Source organism: Cupressus sempervirens, chromosome 1 (genome assembly GCF_028749045.1).
Source record: "Cupressus sempervirens isolate cs-2001-9-10 chromosome 1, ASM2874904v1, whole genome shotgun sequence".
Lineage (NCBI taxonomy): Eukaryota > Viridiplantae > Streptophyta > Pinopsida > Cupressales > Cupressaceae > Cupressus > Cupressus sempervirens.
In genome coordinates this window covers 294,611,128-294,627,775 of record NC_143118.1, presented here as the reverse complement: position 1 = coordinate 294,627,775, position 16,648 = coordinate 294,611,128, and the positions used below count along the sequence as shown (strand labels likewise).

Sequence of the window (16,648 nt, the reverse complement as noted above, 5' to 3'; positions counted from 1 at the left end):
TAACAAGTGCACCATGCAAATGTCAAAGACGCTTCTACAGCAACAGGATCTAAGACAAACCTCCAACATCTGCAAACACTCAATAAATATATCAATGCCAACAACTCCCACTCAACTGTGGTACCAAGTCACCTATGGCATCATAAAATCCATCCTCTCCAAACCAAGAAGATATAAACCAAACCAGGAACTAATCCTGCACTGTCACCCCATCACTGTCACAAGCTCCCACTAAACCGTATATCCAAGCTATCCATGACATAATGATGAAAAAATCCATCCTCTAACCATGAGAATCAACCAAGGCATCAAACCATCAAAGAACTCAAAAGTGCACATCATGAGCTCCTCAAAAGAAACCAAATAACCATGATCCTCAACCAAGAAGATATACCACCATAACCAAATCAAAAAATCCAAGCTAATAAACATTAAGGATGTACTTGTATAACTAATCATGTCATGCCAAAATCCATGACACCATGATCACATCCATGAACCGAGCATCTGGCTCTCAAAGTGTCCAACCTGTCAGCATAAAATAGTCGACCACAATCTTTCACCATGACTGTACCTGGTAACAATGTCTCATCCCTTCTACATGAAGAAAATAGTAAATCATGTGACTTAGGGCATAGACAACCCAAATCCAAGCCACCAATCTGAATATGCATCAATAATGAAAGATCAATGGGCAAAGACAACCCATAACCAAGCCATAAATGCAACCTGTAAGTATAGACCGCTTACAACACTGCACAACTTGTAGACCCAACAAGTCATCATGCATATCCAAACCAAACACTGATAACTATATCATCATAAGACCAATCTGAAATATGAACTGAGTATACAATGACATCAAATCTTAAATCTCCAATGCCATAAACTCACAATGTTACCATAGTCAAAATATACTTATAAACTGTTTAGATAAATATATCAACAAATAAATCATGCCAAACCTACACCAAATCTGAACCAATGTGTAGAGCTCTCCAAGAGCTTTCCGTTGACTACTCGAAGTCCAAAATCTGACTCCGTATACCCAAGTTATGCCCCAATTTGTGCTCAAAATAAATAACATCTGACTTTAGAGCTCTTAAAACCTGACAAAATTTCAAAATCATAGAACCAAACCTACACCATGTTGTAGTGCTCTGAATTAGCTTTCCAACGCCTATAAGAACTCTGAAATCCGATATTCTGAGAGAAAGTTATGGCCATTTTACTAAGACAGTCTTTTTACCATTTTCAGTACGATTTTTCATTTTTTATTTTTTCAGTGACGAAAATTTTGACGGGATTAAATTTGACGGCCATCATGGGCTGAAACCAAAAAAATCTTTCATTTCCTTTGAACATGGCCAAACTAGGGCATATTGTATATCAAAATTTATGAAAATGTCGACCCGGATCCAATGGTGAGGTCTATTTTTACCCAGGAGGTCATTTCTGCATGCTACCCCCCAAAACCCTCATTTAAATGAAACATCCGAAAAACTCTTTTGTCCAACAATTTCACATGCCCAAATATTTTAACATCCCATCATAACAGCAAATCCAAAACCCTCAGATCTGCAATAAATCATTCATATATCTTGCTCTTTTCTTTTATCCTCTCATGCATTCCCATGGATTCAATCTAGGGTTACAATAATAAAACCATAGCTCTGATACCACTTGTAAGGAAACTTGGCAATAAAAAAAAATAACCGTTTCCACATAACCCATAATAAATCTAAAATAAACACGGAATTAAAATCCACATGCAAGAGAATAGACAACATACCCACAAAATTGTGACACAAGATATACCCTGGGAAACCCTCATTGAGGGAAAAACCCAGCCTCCAAAAGCATCCATCACCATGTATTATTCAGAAAAAATACCATTTCCATACAACCATGAAAGCCTTCATGGCCATAGCCACAACCGAGCAAACTATGTGAACAAGCATGAATCCACACATCCCATGCCATGCTTTCAACCTTCACAAATGCTCCCTTAGCTAACCTGTCAAGCCTTGTCCCGCTCGACTCTTGCCTTTTGTCTTCTCCTTGTCACTCTCTCTCTCTCTTGTCTACAACAACTACCCTTGTGGCTGCTTATATAGTAGTAAGTCCCACAAAAACCACTAAGTGGTATTACATAAACCATGTGCTAAAACCATGTGCTACCTAACCCACTGACCCCACATTTAATATTGAGCATTTAATTCTTTTTCCCAATATTAAATAATTACATGAAATATTTTCACAATGTTACAATACAACTCATCAAGAATATTCCATGGGAATCTTTACATGTTGCAGGTCCATCTAGGTACAACATTACATAATAAAATAAAATAATAAAATAACAATATTATGCAATGTGTGCAACACCCATTATCTCAACACGATGTCTACAACAAGCATGGCGACGACAGCTGGCATTGTCACCACCACGACCTCGTTGCAATGTTTGTGGCGGACGTCGCAATTGTGATGTCCAGCACAAGCATTGCAACGGGGTTCCTGTTACAATAAAGTGTTTGCATAGCGATGGATAGGCGTCGTAATTGTGATGGCATAGGATAGACGTTGTAATTTGCAACTAAATAATAATGATGTCTATTACTGTTGCAGTGGCGACACATTGCGGTCGTAATTGCGACACCTAGCCATCGCAAATTGATGCCAAATGTATTAGTGCCAACATGACTATCAAATGTGCATAAGGATCCACATGAAATGCACATGTGACCATGATACAAAGAAGGCTCCTCAACTAATGGACTGGAAAAATGAATGAGGGTCTATGTTAAAGCATTGATAGTCCCTATAGTACTAGTCTCTACATGTTTCTTCACAACTTAAGAGATAATCACATGCTTACCTTATGGCTTGACAACAGGCACCCTATTTGCATTAGGGTCACGACATGCCCGCGACCTCTCAAATGATGACCCCCCACCTCTACCTTGAGAATCTAACATATCAAAATAATTAGGGATCTCCCCAAGGACAAATTCACGATACAATTTCTTTAAGAAATACATTAGAACTTAATAATTATTATAGAGAGAGGTATCAAAGACCATCCACCATCTATCCCAAAAGTTATTTCTAATATCATCATGTATGCACCAATGGATGATGAACCTTTTAGTTGTATGTTTAACAATGTCTTGTTCTTCAAGTTTTTTAAACAATGCACATATGCTACCTTTTTCTATTTCTTTTTTTCTTACATCTTTATAGGATAATTTGTTTGCATAATATCTTCTTTTTCTTCTCTCTTAACACACCAAATATCCAACTGACCACTAACAAAAGCTATATGGCTCATAATAGACTCAAGAGAGGATGGCAATTGTGCTCTCATAGGATTAGTATTCCCGCAAGCTTTCAACCTACCAATGATTTCTTCTAATTCATTTTTCCTCTTTCTATTTCATTCATTATATTGTCTTGAGTGCCAGGAGGAGGTCTTTGAATCAGTGGAGGTTGTGGAAGTTGATTTTGAACTTGTGGAGGATTTTGATTTTGATCTTGTGGAGGGTGTTCATTTTGATTTTGTTGATCAAGCTAGGGATGTGGTGGTTGATTATTCACATTTCTTGATAAGAAACCAATTGCATTTTAAATAAATTTGAAGCAAAACTTAAAAAATATACAACAATGCAAAAACATATAAATTAATGTAAAAATAATAGTAGAAAACATACTACATGATCCTGATCTTGGTCTCTGATAATGAGGAGGCATTTTGAGGAGCAGAGTGAGCAAATTCTTCAACTTCTACAAATTGTATGTGCATTGTTGAGGGGAAAGAAGGTAGCAACAAGAAGAAATAAGATCAAATAGAATGGGTTATGGGTTTGTAGCCCATATATAAAAAGTTTTAGGTTTTAAAAGCATGCATGCACTTGGATTAGGCTTGTGGAACCCAAGCCCAAGCATGTGCATGCTTTTTGAAATTTTAAAAATTTGAGTTGTGTGTCATCTTTTTGGCACCACGACTTGGTTCATTCACCCATGAAACTACAAAAACTATCAAACTGTTGATTCGAAGAACCTCCATGGTATAGAACATGACTAGGTAGAGATAATAGTTTGAAGAGATGATCAATCAAAGATGGAAGATATCTTCATTTAACATAATCAGATTTCCACAATCCATTAGTATGTGAGCAATGTTTTTGGATTAGATTGTGCGAGTTTTTTTAGCATCAACGTTTCGGATCATACTACATGATCCATCATCAAGATGAGAGAGCATCAGAATATGAAATGTGCAGACCAGGAAACCACAAGCAGTCCTAAAAGGAGAGGGAGGGAGGGGCACAAAAACCAAGAAGACCAAAAATAAAGACACAACCACAAAGAGAACAGGTACAGAATAACCAATGAGAAAATGGAAGGTGCAAAACCCACAAAATTAAGTAGAAAAGGTTCAAATGGACACTGGAGAATGCGAAGAATTATTAAAAAATAAAAAAGATTAACTAGAAAAAGATAGAACACACCAAAAAATAAAAAAATATATAAATATGACTAAATAACCGAGTATATGTATATACATGCATATAAATAACTAAACCAATGCACTAATATATATAGATATATACACGTTTATAACTACATGAATAAATTTATGTACAAATGTATATATATGTGTGTGTGTGTGTGTGTGTGTAAGTATGTACAAATATATATATATATATATATATATATATATATATATATATATATATATATACAATTAAAATAAATCTATGCGTATACATAACTATATATATATGTAAAGAAATTTTATTTTATTTTTTAAAAATAATTAAAAAATAAATAAATAAATAAATAGATAAATAAAAAATTAAGGATCAGTGTGAAAAAGGAAGGAGCACACAATTATGAAAATAAATAAATAATATATATATATATATACAAATATATATATATATATATATATATATATATACATATACATATATATATTTGTACATACTTACATATGTATATGTATATATATATATATATATATACAATTATAAATAAATCTATGCGTATACATAATTATATATATATATATATGTAAAGGAATTTTATTTTATGTATTAAAAAATAAATAAATAAATAAATAAATAATTAAGGATCAGTGTGAAAAAGGAGGAAGCACACAATTATGAAAATAAATAAATAACTATAAGAGGTTAAAAATACAAAAATTAAGAATTAAAAAATTAAATTTTTTTAAAATAATAATAATAATAATAAAATAGACCCAATCCCTTACATATATATATATATATATATAAATATATATATAAATGAACAAAAAATAAATAAATATAAGCATGTGCAAATATTAAGAACTTATATACAACTATATAGAAATAAAATCGAACAAGCCAAAAAAATGACCCCAAGAGAAAAAACAAGAAGAGAAACAATAGAAAGGACCCTAATACCAAAACAAAGAAGCTAAAAACAAAATAAATAAAAAAATTAAGCTCAGGAGCAAAAAGCCCTAAATAAATAGATCGAACCTAAAAACTATAAACGCTACTATAAGAAAATGCGTAAATATGCCATAAATGCGAAAAAGACACAAAACTAGAACCAACCATGATTAAAGAATACAAGCACAAAGAGATTAAAAACAAATCATAAATAAATAAATGAGGATAATAATAAAAATAAAAAACAAGAAATCAAGATGGAAGACCCAAGGCTGAAACCAACGGCGCAGGAAAGAGCTCGAGGGTTAGAGCGACACAGAGGGCTAAGAAGAAACGAAAAAAGAGAGGAGAGACAACAAGAAACAACTTGAAAAAAGAACACAGAGAACATGAGGAGGGAGGAGCTCAGAGACCAAAAGGTGGGGCCAAGAGACTAAAGATGAAGGGGGGGGGGGGGGGCGCTCCCCCAAAAATCGAACAGGCCAAAACGGGGGAGTGACAAGGGAAGACTCGGGGACACACCAGGGGGGGCAGGAAAGCTCGAGAAGCATCAAGGGTGATGTTGAGTATTAAGTGAGCCCAGAAGAGGTTGCCAAGACAAGCTAATGGACCATCCATCATCTCGATTGAGGTTGATGGGATGATAGTTAATTTCAATAGCTTCCTTAAGTTTTCTTTTGAAGAAGTTATCCTCCTTGGAAAGAATTTTGGCGGTCTCCAGACAAATGTGATGTTTGGTGGCCGAGGAATGCTCAGCAAGGGCAGATTTATGGGCTCTGTCATGTCTGATATCTGCACCATGCTCACGAATTTTGGTACGAAAAGAACGGCCTGTTTCCCCTATGTAAGGAGCCCCACAAGAGCACTCAATCTTGTAGACTCCCAAGTCGAGGAAAGAGTCTTTGGTGTCCTTAAGGGGAGGAACTTGATGACGCAGCTACGAAAGGGGTTTGAAAGCAGTATGAAGACCCTTTTTAGATAAGATCTTGGCCAACTTCTGAGAGATGCCATTGACAAAAGGAAGGGTGGCAAACCGGGGAGGTGGGTTGGGTGGAGGACTGAGGGTACACCTAGAAGGAAAGAAGGACTTGGCTCGGTTGATAGCCTAAGAGATTTGCTTGTGAGAATATCCATTTAACATGAATACATGATGAAGATGAGTGAGCTCTTCATGCAAGTTATCGTCATCATAGATTCTGAAAGCTCTAAGGGCGAGGGTCTTAAGGATGCCAACCTTTTGGCTGGGGTGATGGTGGGAGGATGCGTGCAAGTACAAGTCAGTGTGGGTGGTCTTACGGTGAACCTTGCGACCGAATGACCCATCAGCCTTTCAGATAAGAAGGACATCTAGGAAAGGCAACTGATAGTCTGACTCGAGCTCTTTGGTGAAGGAAATGTTGGTGACCAAACTGTTGATGTGAGAGTGAAATAGTTCAAGGTTCTCAAGCCCATGTGGCCAACAAACATTAGTGTCATCAACGTATCGTTTCCACAATCTAATCCAGAAACATTGCTCACATAGATATCTTCATGCCCTCTGTGGCCTTCGAAAGTAGGAATGGGAGAGTGTCTATATAGTTAAATGATCCATCTCACCAAAATGCATAAGTAGCTAACCACTAAAATAACCTATTTCATAGCATCAAATGTTGAATACATAGCTCACTCCATCAAACTAACATAACACCCTATAATACTAAGAGGTAAGACATGAACACTAAAATTGAATGCAATATCTCCTACAGAAAGAAGAACTAGTAACATCAAGATTTCAAAGGAAGTATAAACACCTATAATTGCACATGTCATCAACACATCATGAGGCTTTCATCATGGAAGGAAACTCACTTGAGAAAGGATGATGGTGAATATGGCCAACATGAAACCACCCAAGGCACTTTATAGTGTAGTGTGAGTACAATAAAAATAAAAGATGTGCAAGATCATGAAATACAATGGAGTGACACTTTATCCCAATGTGTTTGTAATTTTTTCACAAAAGGATTTTGTTGCTTTCGATGATTCATCATGGACTGTACTACTTGTTGTATCAATCTTAGTCTCTTTTGATTTTTTTTGACATCCTTTTTCAAAGAAAGAAAGAGCATAAAAAGATCTATCAACACAAAATATGAAAGAGAGATCTAACCACACACAAATTATAGCTAAATCTAACTCCACAATCAATAAGAGGGGTAGATGTGTTAGGCTCTCCAAAAGAAGGTAAACACCAAATGAAAATAAATAATCTAACTCCAAAAAGAAAGGGTCACAAGTCAGGTTCACCAATATGTTTTGGTGCAAAATGGAAGAGGGTAAAATATGTCCTAGACTCTCACATTTCAAGCAAAACCATTCAATATGTGTGTAGGGATAAGAAGAGTTTCCAAGTACAATCTATTTTGAATTTGAATTAGATTAGAAAAACACAAATATAGGAAGGGATTCCAATACTGAATTTGAATTGTGAAAAGGAATGCAATGCAAGGAAAAGCTTTTTGTCGCATGTGTGATATGTGTAAATTTAAATGCAAAACTGAAGTAATTGATTAAGTAAGATACACAATGTAGATTTAAATGCTAAATGAATGTAATCAACCCAATTAAGATATGCAATTATGTTAAAATTGAGAATTGATGTGAATAATAAGGGACCTACCTTGAAATATATAGAGGAAAGTACTTTTTTGCTCAAAAAACTATGGATCTAGGCCCAATTCCAAGATTCTATTAGCAAATACCTTAATAAAATTGAAAACCCCAAAAAAAACTAGAAACTATTTTTCTTGTTGAGGCTTAGGGAACATATCGACCTGGAAGAAAAATGTCTAGATGTCATTCTACGAAGTAACTGTGTTCCTAGGATTTTGTAACTAGGTCAACCTAGTTTTTTTGAGAGCTTTCAGGAAGTTATTTTCAGATTTGCAATCATAAATTTTCTAACCTATTCATGGGCCCAGTAAATTTATAAATTTGAATTTTGGTTTTTGGGTGGATGAGGGCTTCCCTTGGTCAAGTCCTAGATTGAGGAATCAATCTTGGATTGAAATATAAATGTATGTAAAGGAAACAAGATAAAACTTGGAATTCACCTTAATTGTAAAAAATCCTTGTCAATAAGGATTTTTCATTGTATGTTGTAGATGTTGAATTCTCTATGTAGGATGTAGGATATCTTCACAATTGCAATGGATCTACCAAAACCACATCATAGAACCATGGATGTAAATGTGCATCAATGTAGAAGATAATGAATGTCTTAATGTAGATCTCTTCCCTTGATGGCCAAAAAAATGGTAGATCTTGAAGAGAAAATGCTAACAAAGGATCCTTGAATGCTTGATGAGAACTTTATTGCTTGAATGAATGAATATCTTGAGCTTGCACGTGGTTAGCTTGATGATGTCTAGATCCCATGTATGTAAGGTGTAAAAATGAAGATCCCAAGCCTTCTTTTACACTATTTTTAAATAATACAAGCTAACAGAGAATCAAAATTAAATGATTGGAAACCCTTAGGCACTTCGAGCCTCATGCTCCCAAATCCATGGGGGAAAGAGGTTGACACGAGGTCAACCTGTTCTAGAATAGGTCACCCTTGTTCACAAGGGCTTGAAAATGGGCCTAGAAGGCCCTTTATGCATGCAGGGTGCGAGCCCCTACGACAGACTGATGGTTGGCATTGAACGGCATTGATACTACAGACTGAACCAACCTAGAACTCCCACTCAACTATTGCCATAGAATAGTAGGGGTCGGGTGGTGGTGCAGAATCATAGTTCCCCTGGGCCAATTGAATTGAGACAGAAGAGGTGCACATAGAATTGAGAAAAGAAAAGAGAGATAAGAGAAATAGTGCATTGAGCATTGGTCCATCCATTGTCCAAGAGATCGCTATGGGACGGGTGCTAAGAGAGTTTAAATTATGGTTGCTTCCATTTTGAGACTATATAGACACATATAGTAATTAATATTTGTAATGTGACAATAGAAAACAACAAAAAATGATGATTCTATAGAAACTTAAATTTATGATCTTGATGCGCCCTTAAAAAATCTATAAAATTGTTATCCATGACAATATCATCTATGACTATTTGTATAAAACTACAAAATAGTTTCCACCTAAAAGTAAAAATATACGTTGAAATGATTGTCCCTTTTTTATTTAAGTTGTGATTAGTGAGTAACTAGGGATGAAGATAAAAAATTGAGCATAATTTCGAATAAGAACTCTTAAATGCACCCCCAAAGTGGTAAAAAAAAGGGTGTCCAAGAGAGTCCAAAGTATAGCCTCCTCGTATAAGTAACAAAAAATGGTTGCCCCTAAAGAACAATGCCACCACCTCAAATCGGAACGGCTTAAACATCACACACTAAGCTTAATTCTTAGACCAAAAGTGTTAAATAGTCAAAGTTGACTTTTTTCAAATCAACACACGAAGAGACATCATGAGGCTATAATATGCAACATTCTATTAAAAATTTGTGCCCATGGGAGTTGATCTTATGATTTCAAGATAATGAAAGGAAAAGAGTGATGTACTGATAGGGATTGAAATGCAACCTCAGTCATATAAAAATACAAAGTGAACATTCGGATTGCCACGGCAAATGTAAATCATCTTCCTAGCATGAAGGCGAAAAATAAATTACAAAAGCAAAATGCCCGAATATGATTATTTTTTAAGATCTAAACAGTAGTTGATTACGATGAACAAATCTGATCCCATTGCTAAGGTAATTCCGTAAAATATCAATTCAAGACCATATGTTTTTTAACTGTTTTTTATTTTATTTTATTTTCTGAGACCGTAGAATAAGATTAATAATTTATAGCGTTGAATTTTAAAATGGTCCCGTAGCTCAGTTGGTTAGAGCGTTGGTCTTATGAATGCCTAGATCTGAGGTAGCCGAAGGTCGCGGGTTCGAGCCCCGCCGGGACCATAACATTTAGTACCAGTTGTTTACTTGAATAGTTGATTATTCAACTTTTCCATTGCATGCCCTCCTATTTTGTCTGTTCATGCATTCTTTATTAAGAGAGAGACCCAGAGAAAAGATTAAAGTTGTGCACACTACCTTGTCAGAAATATTGCCCTAGATCACATCAAAACACATCACACATTTTATGGCTAGTCCAACATTCACCATCTCATATAATTTGGAAGAATTAAATTTGGGTTAAAGTCTTAGATATTACATGTTGATTTGTTATCATATTCTAATCTGTGTTAGTAGCATCTTTATAGTTAATTCATTGTAAATGGTCATTCTTAAATATCATATATTAATGGAAAAATTAAGTTTAGAAAAAGATGTATACTTTGACTATTTAACACTTCTAATCTAAGAATCAGGTCTTAGTGTGTGATGTTCGAGTGTGGGCAGCTTAAACATCACACGCTAAGACTTAGTTCCTAGACTAAAGTGCTAAATCATCAAAGTTGACTTAATTTTTTTCAAGCTTAATTCCCCGTCCGAACTGAAATGTCTTATCATTCTGTCTCGAAAGCTAGAATTCATCTTGAATAGGATCGACAAATTAAGAACACTTGACTGCAAGTGGGAGATGGAACAAATAATGATTAAATTCAGGCTTCGCCATTTTGGTTTGGTTGGAATCTAAGTGCATTCAAATGAAAAGGTCTTTTATTAGATATCTAATCTGAATTGGGCTAGTGATGAAGAACTTGATTTTCAAAGAGATGTGCCAAATTCAAAATCATATTGATAGATATGACAATTAAACATCTCCTCCAAACAAACATATGGTAATCCCACAATACTATGTTAATCATTTGAGACCAATCAGTATTATAAATTCTAAAAAGATATCTTTCCACTGAAGGCAATGAATTTTCTTGATGACCCATGATCTCAGTTTTTGTGATCAAGTGTTTAATTTTAGTTTTGGCAGATTTTTCCAAGAGGGGGAATCTGTATTGATGAGTAGTCCAATTGTAAGGCCCTAGGAAGAGTGACATTACATGCTGATGGAAAAACTATCTCAGTGAGTAGCCACCAACATTAATTACAATGAATTCCATTATAAATTCACAATAAAAACCATTATAAGTAGCTTAGCACATTGGTGTACTAATTCATTTTATGAGACTCAAGAAACAATAAAGGAGGGTGTCTTACAATTAGGCAGGTAACCAAGAGAAAGCATTACAAAGTTTTTGTTATTTTTGGAAAATGGCATCATATTGTAAACATAACATATTTATGATTGGCTAGGAAAAAAAACTAAATTATAATAGTACCTAATATTGGCTAGGACAAAAAAACTAAATTATAATAGTAATTAATAATTATAAATTATATGTTTTCAAATTATAAAGTATTTAATTATTACTAATTATAACCATGTATTTACTTTATTCAATTTTTTTTTTTTTATAAACTATTTACTTTATCTTAGAATAACATATTTTATTTTTTATTATCAAATATGTTTTGTCATACAAATAACTAGCATATCTAAAATTTTAATTAAATGTTTTTGCTAAATTAAGCCTAGATATCTAATTTAAAATATCTAAAGTTTAGAAATATAAATAGTCCATCATAGAAATATTATATAATTTATTTTATTTTAAATAATATATATAATAGAAATAATCATAACAAATAGATAGAAATAAAAAATAAATAAAAGAAAAAATAATCAAAATTGATGGATAAGATTTTAATAATTTGGTTCAATGGGCCCTTGGTCTTCTAGTGAAGATGAATGGCTCACAAAGAGCCACTAGGGATCAAGTCTTGCCGAGTGCAAGGCTCCGACACCATAAGGGATGAGGTCGGGATTGTGCCCCGGGTGATTTTGATGGCGTGGATGCCCCTCAGTCCTTGGCTCTAAGCCGAAGAGGTTTTAGGCATGGGCCTGAATTGGGTTCCTAAATCTTCAAGTGGTGGCCTTCACTAGTTGGTAGCTCATAGGCCTCGTGCCTCATTGGGCTACCTCGTAGGTTTGAACCCTCCATCAATTTTTTTAAAAAAATACTATTATATCTATTAGATTTCAAAATTTACTATTTACCCAAAATTTAAATCAATTTGGCTAGTTTATCAATCAAAGATATTCATTCTATAAGTTAAAAACATAATTTTATACTAAAAGCAAAATTAATTACATCGAATCATTGTTATTATTATGATTTATCTACCATTTTAATATGCATGATGTATGACTGTCAATAGAAAGCCTCTCGACTTAATTATTTTAGCCTAAACATATTAAACTCATTATTATCTTCTTCTTTTTTTGAATGAAAAAAAATTCATATATTTACCTATCAAAATGTAATTTAGTATTCTTCAATATTTATATATTATAAGCTGATATTATTTTAATATTTACTGAAATATAAACTTATTTACTTTATTTTTGTACTCCAAATCTATTTTGTCATTCTCTTATTATTATTTATATAAATGCTAACATCTAATAAAAATTACTTATCTTTTTATGATAAATAAAATCAATTTTATTTTTATAATTTTTAATAAGTTTTGAGTAATAAATACACTATACAGTTTTTTTAATTAAATATTATGATAAAATTTGCTTCAAAATCTAAAATAAATTTTGAATATTATATGTTTGTTATTATTCATGGCTACTAAAGAGGAAAGACAATATTTATTTATTAGAAGATGTAATGCAGAGACTGAATCATCTGATTTATCTTAAACCAGTTTTCTTCGCATCTTGATCTTAGACATAATTGCTATAGTGATGCAAAGCATCAAAAGCTTTCTAAATCTGCATATTTGAAGTTAACATTGACAAAATGAAATCCATATTCCACTATTATTCCCTATAGCAAAACTCAATCAAAACTACATTATTCATACCAAGCACATTCCATTTATGAATCAATTATCTTCCACCATACACAAGTCAATTAAGTAGAATCATAAAATAGTTAGTGCTCTCCTCAATTCATAACATAAATCTTTTGAATTCAAAAAAAGATAAATACCATATAAATTTTGACCAATCTCCATATGATATCATGGTTTCTACTAATATGCCATGTAAGCAACGTTAAATAATTAATAATTAAGGCTTGTACTTTGTAACCAGTTCTTGCTGACAGTCTATTACAAGTGATAATAAGGGCCTCCAATTTGAAACATTTAACTAAAGAAAATTCCGAATTCAAGAAATATCAATTCTTGGATCATTCTGAAGAAAGAGTAATAAAGAAATTGGGACCATCTTGAATCTAGAGGCTGGTGTCTCTACAATCAATACACAAAACAAATGAGTATGCATGAACCAATAGCCTATGTAATTTGAATCATAAAAATAGATTCTTGATGAAAGAGCTAAAATATAAAATGCTGATTTTATTGATTCAGGTTTTTTGGATACATACAGATACATACAGAATTGATACTTAATGTTATATACATTGATGCCTGAGCATCTTTATATAGCCTTATTTTCTCTTACAAAAACTACTTAAAGGAATAACTTCTCAGCAACTATATATTTAACTAATTTATTTATTTAAACTAAACTTAGAAACTGACCTAATTAATGAAATAAATCTAACATTCCCCCCTTATTACATTAATCCAACAGATCTAACATTCCCCCTTATTAGAAACTAACCTAATTAATATAATAAGTCCAACATTTCCCCCCTTAATAAGCTTGCAAATGGGGTTGCAAGCTTTGGGTTTAACTGTGGAGGAAACTCCGTAGTTAAGCGCGCTCAGGCTGGAGTAGTACTGGGATGGGTGACCTCCCGGGAAGTCCCGGTGCTTCACCTCTGTGAGCATCACCTAGATCCAATGAGTGCTAAGTGTTCCATTTATTCTCATGAGAGATGGATTCATGTTGAATCACTACTCATGAAACATGGGTCAACGAGTTTGACTCAAAATCACACAGTTAAATCCTGATATTCACATCACAATTTGACTAGCTGTGGAAATCATGTCCTACTTATACATTAATCCAGTAAAAGTGAAAGCCTTCACCAATATTATTCCTCTGTAAACTTTGATGAAGTTCCTTTACCAATCTTTGAAAGTAGATTTTCTCTCTACAACTTCAAATTGCAAATCCTAATCCTGAAGTTTCTCTCATATCCCAACTTCAAACTACAAATCTTGAAGTTGTCCTCATAATAACATTGTTTCCACCTCCCTTACACAACGAGACATAGTTCCTCCACAATTTCACATCTCCATGGAGTGTGCCTGATGCCTCCTTTAGTGTTGCACATGAGATGCCTTTCCTCTGAAAGTCCACATCTCTTCTGAGTGTGTCTAACGCCTCCTCAAGTGCTGTAGAAACAATCACCTCTAATATGTCATTGATGTCTTTTCTCCGAAAGTCAACATCTCCTCCAAGTGTCTCTAATGCCATTCTTCAAATCCTACCCCACCTCACTCCATAGAAGGACAATCACACAGTCAAGCCCCCTCTTTTCTTCAGGGACACAAATCTATCAGGTCCCCTCTTATCTTTAGGGATGAGTTTGCCAAGTCATGACTTTATAGGGACACAAATAGGTGTTTCTCATGTAGTAATCATCTCTGAGCGAGAAGCTAGCTCGAGATGATAAAAATCCTCCAACCTCCATTGCCTCCAGCCCCCTATTTACTTCTATTCTTTATAGAAAAAATCTTGTAGCTTTTTCACCGACTCACATACAATATCCCATAGATCTTTTTCAATCAAAAGCAATTGTATCTTAATTTTCCATGTGTAGAATTCAATACCTTCAAACTTTGCAATAGTAGTCATTTTATCCATTTTCTTCTTGATTTTTTGAAAAGAAAATCAAGCAACTTTAAAAATGTACAATAGAAAGCAAACACTCTTTACAAATTTTCAAATGAAAATGCATCCAATGCTGCAAGAAATGGTTCTCCAAGTTGACTAGCATATGAACCAAAGCAATTTGCAAATTATGAAAGGCCAAGCAAAATCTCTATTATAGAAACATCGCATAGTCTCCAAATTGATGATCTCACAGAATACCAGATAGACACATGGTAACATTGCTCGTGATCTTATTGTGAAAGAGAAAAATAAATAAAGTTAATGATGCTTCTCCCTTCACTTTCCCATAGTAATCTGATGTTAATAGATAGAGTTCTTTGGCAATGATTCCTCAATGCATTTTCTTGAATGCGCTAATAGGCAATTTGTCTTCTTTGACTCCTTAGATTGTTAGAAAAACATTCTTTCTACCAACCAGAATCATTCCTCTTGCGTCTATAATGAATGCAATGCTTGTAAGTACTGCTTGAAAACTTCACTATTGCATACAAACATTGTCGTCATTGTTGGGCACAACACATTTTTTCATCTCACAATTAACTCTCCATTGTCCGTGTACTAGGCTTTGATATCAAATGAAAGAGCTAAAATATAAAATGCTAATTTTATTGATTCATATTTTCTGAATACATTCAGATACATACAAAATTGATACTTAATGTTATATATATTGATGTCTTAGCATCTTTATATAGCCTTATTTTCTCTTACAAAAACTACTTACAGGAATAACTTTCTAGCAACTATATATTTAACTAATTTATTTATTTAAACTAAACTTAGAAACTAATTTAATTAATGTAATAAATCTAACATTCCCCACTTATTACATTAATCCAACAAATCTAACATCCCCCCTTATTAGAAACTAACCTAATTAATGTAATAAGTCCAACACTTGAAACACCATAAAATTTTTAATACTAAAAATTGGTAACAAATTCCTAAGACCAAAACTGATAACATCGATTTACTTATGATTGTGATAGGAAAATACCAAAACTAGAGACCATGAAAGGCTTCCTAAACCAATAACATGCAAATAAAGAAATTCTTAAATTCTTCTTACCTTTGCCACATAACCGAACCAAAGTCTTAAATAATGCCTCTGATACCAAGCCATTTCAAATAACGCAACACCTATAAACAAATCCAGACACTCAAAATACAAAGTTCAAATACATTTTGAAACACTCAACTAAATGAAATACCAATAACATGTCATTATGGGACTTGCGATCGCATCATTTTGATTTGTGCTGACAACTTATGTTGACATCTATTTAAAGATCGTCTAAGTAAAAAACATTTTCTTGTTTATTTAAAAGAAGCTTTAATTTAAAAAAAATCCAACAATGAATAATGATATCACTGTAGAAAGCCTCTT

The 16,648-nt window shown here is 33.5% G+C and overlaps 1 non-coding gene across 1 annotated transcript; it reads left to right on the top strand.

Moving 5' to 3' along the window:
* The first annotated feature begins 10,302 nt into the window (after positions 1–10,302).
* TRNAI-UAU (transfer RNA isoleucine (anticodon UAU)) lies at positions 10,303–10,394 on the top strand. The gene is given in 2 exon segments: positions 10,303–10,340; positions 10,359–10,394. It is a non-coding gene; the product is annotated as a tRNA-Ile (tRNA).
* The last annotated feature ends 6,254 nt before the right edge of the window (positions 10,395–16,648 follow it).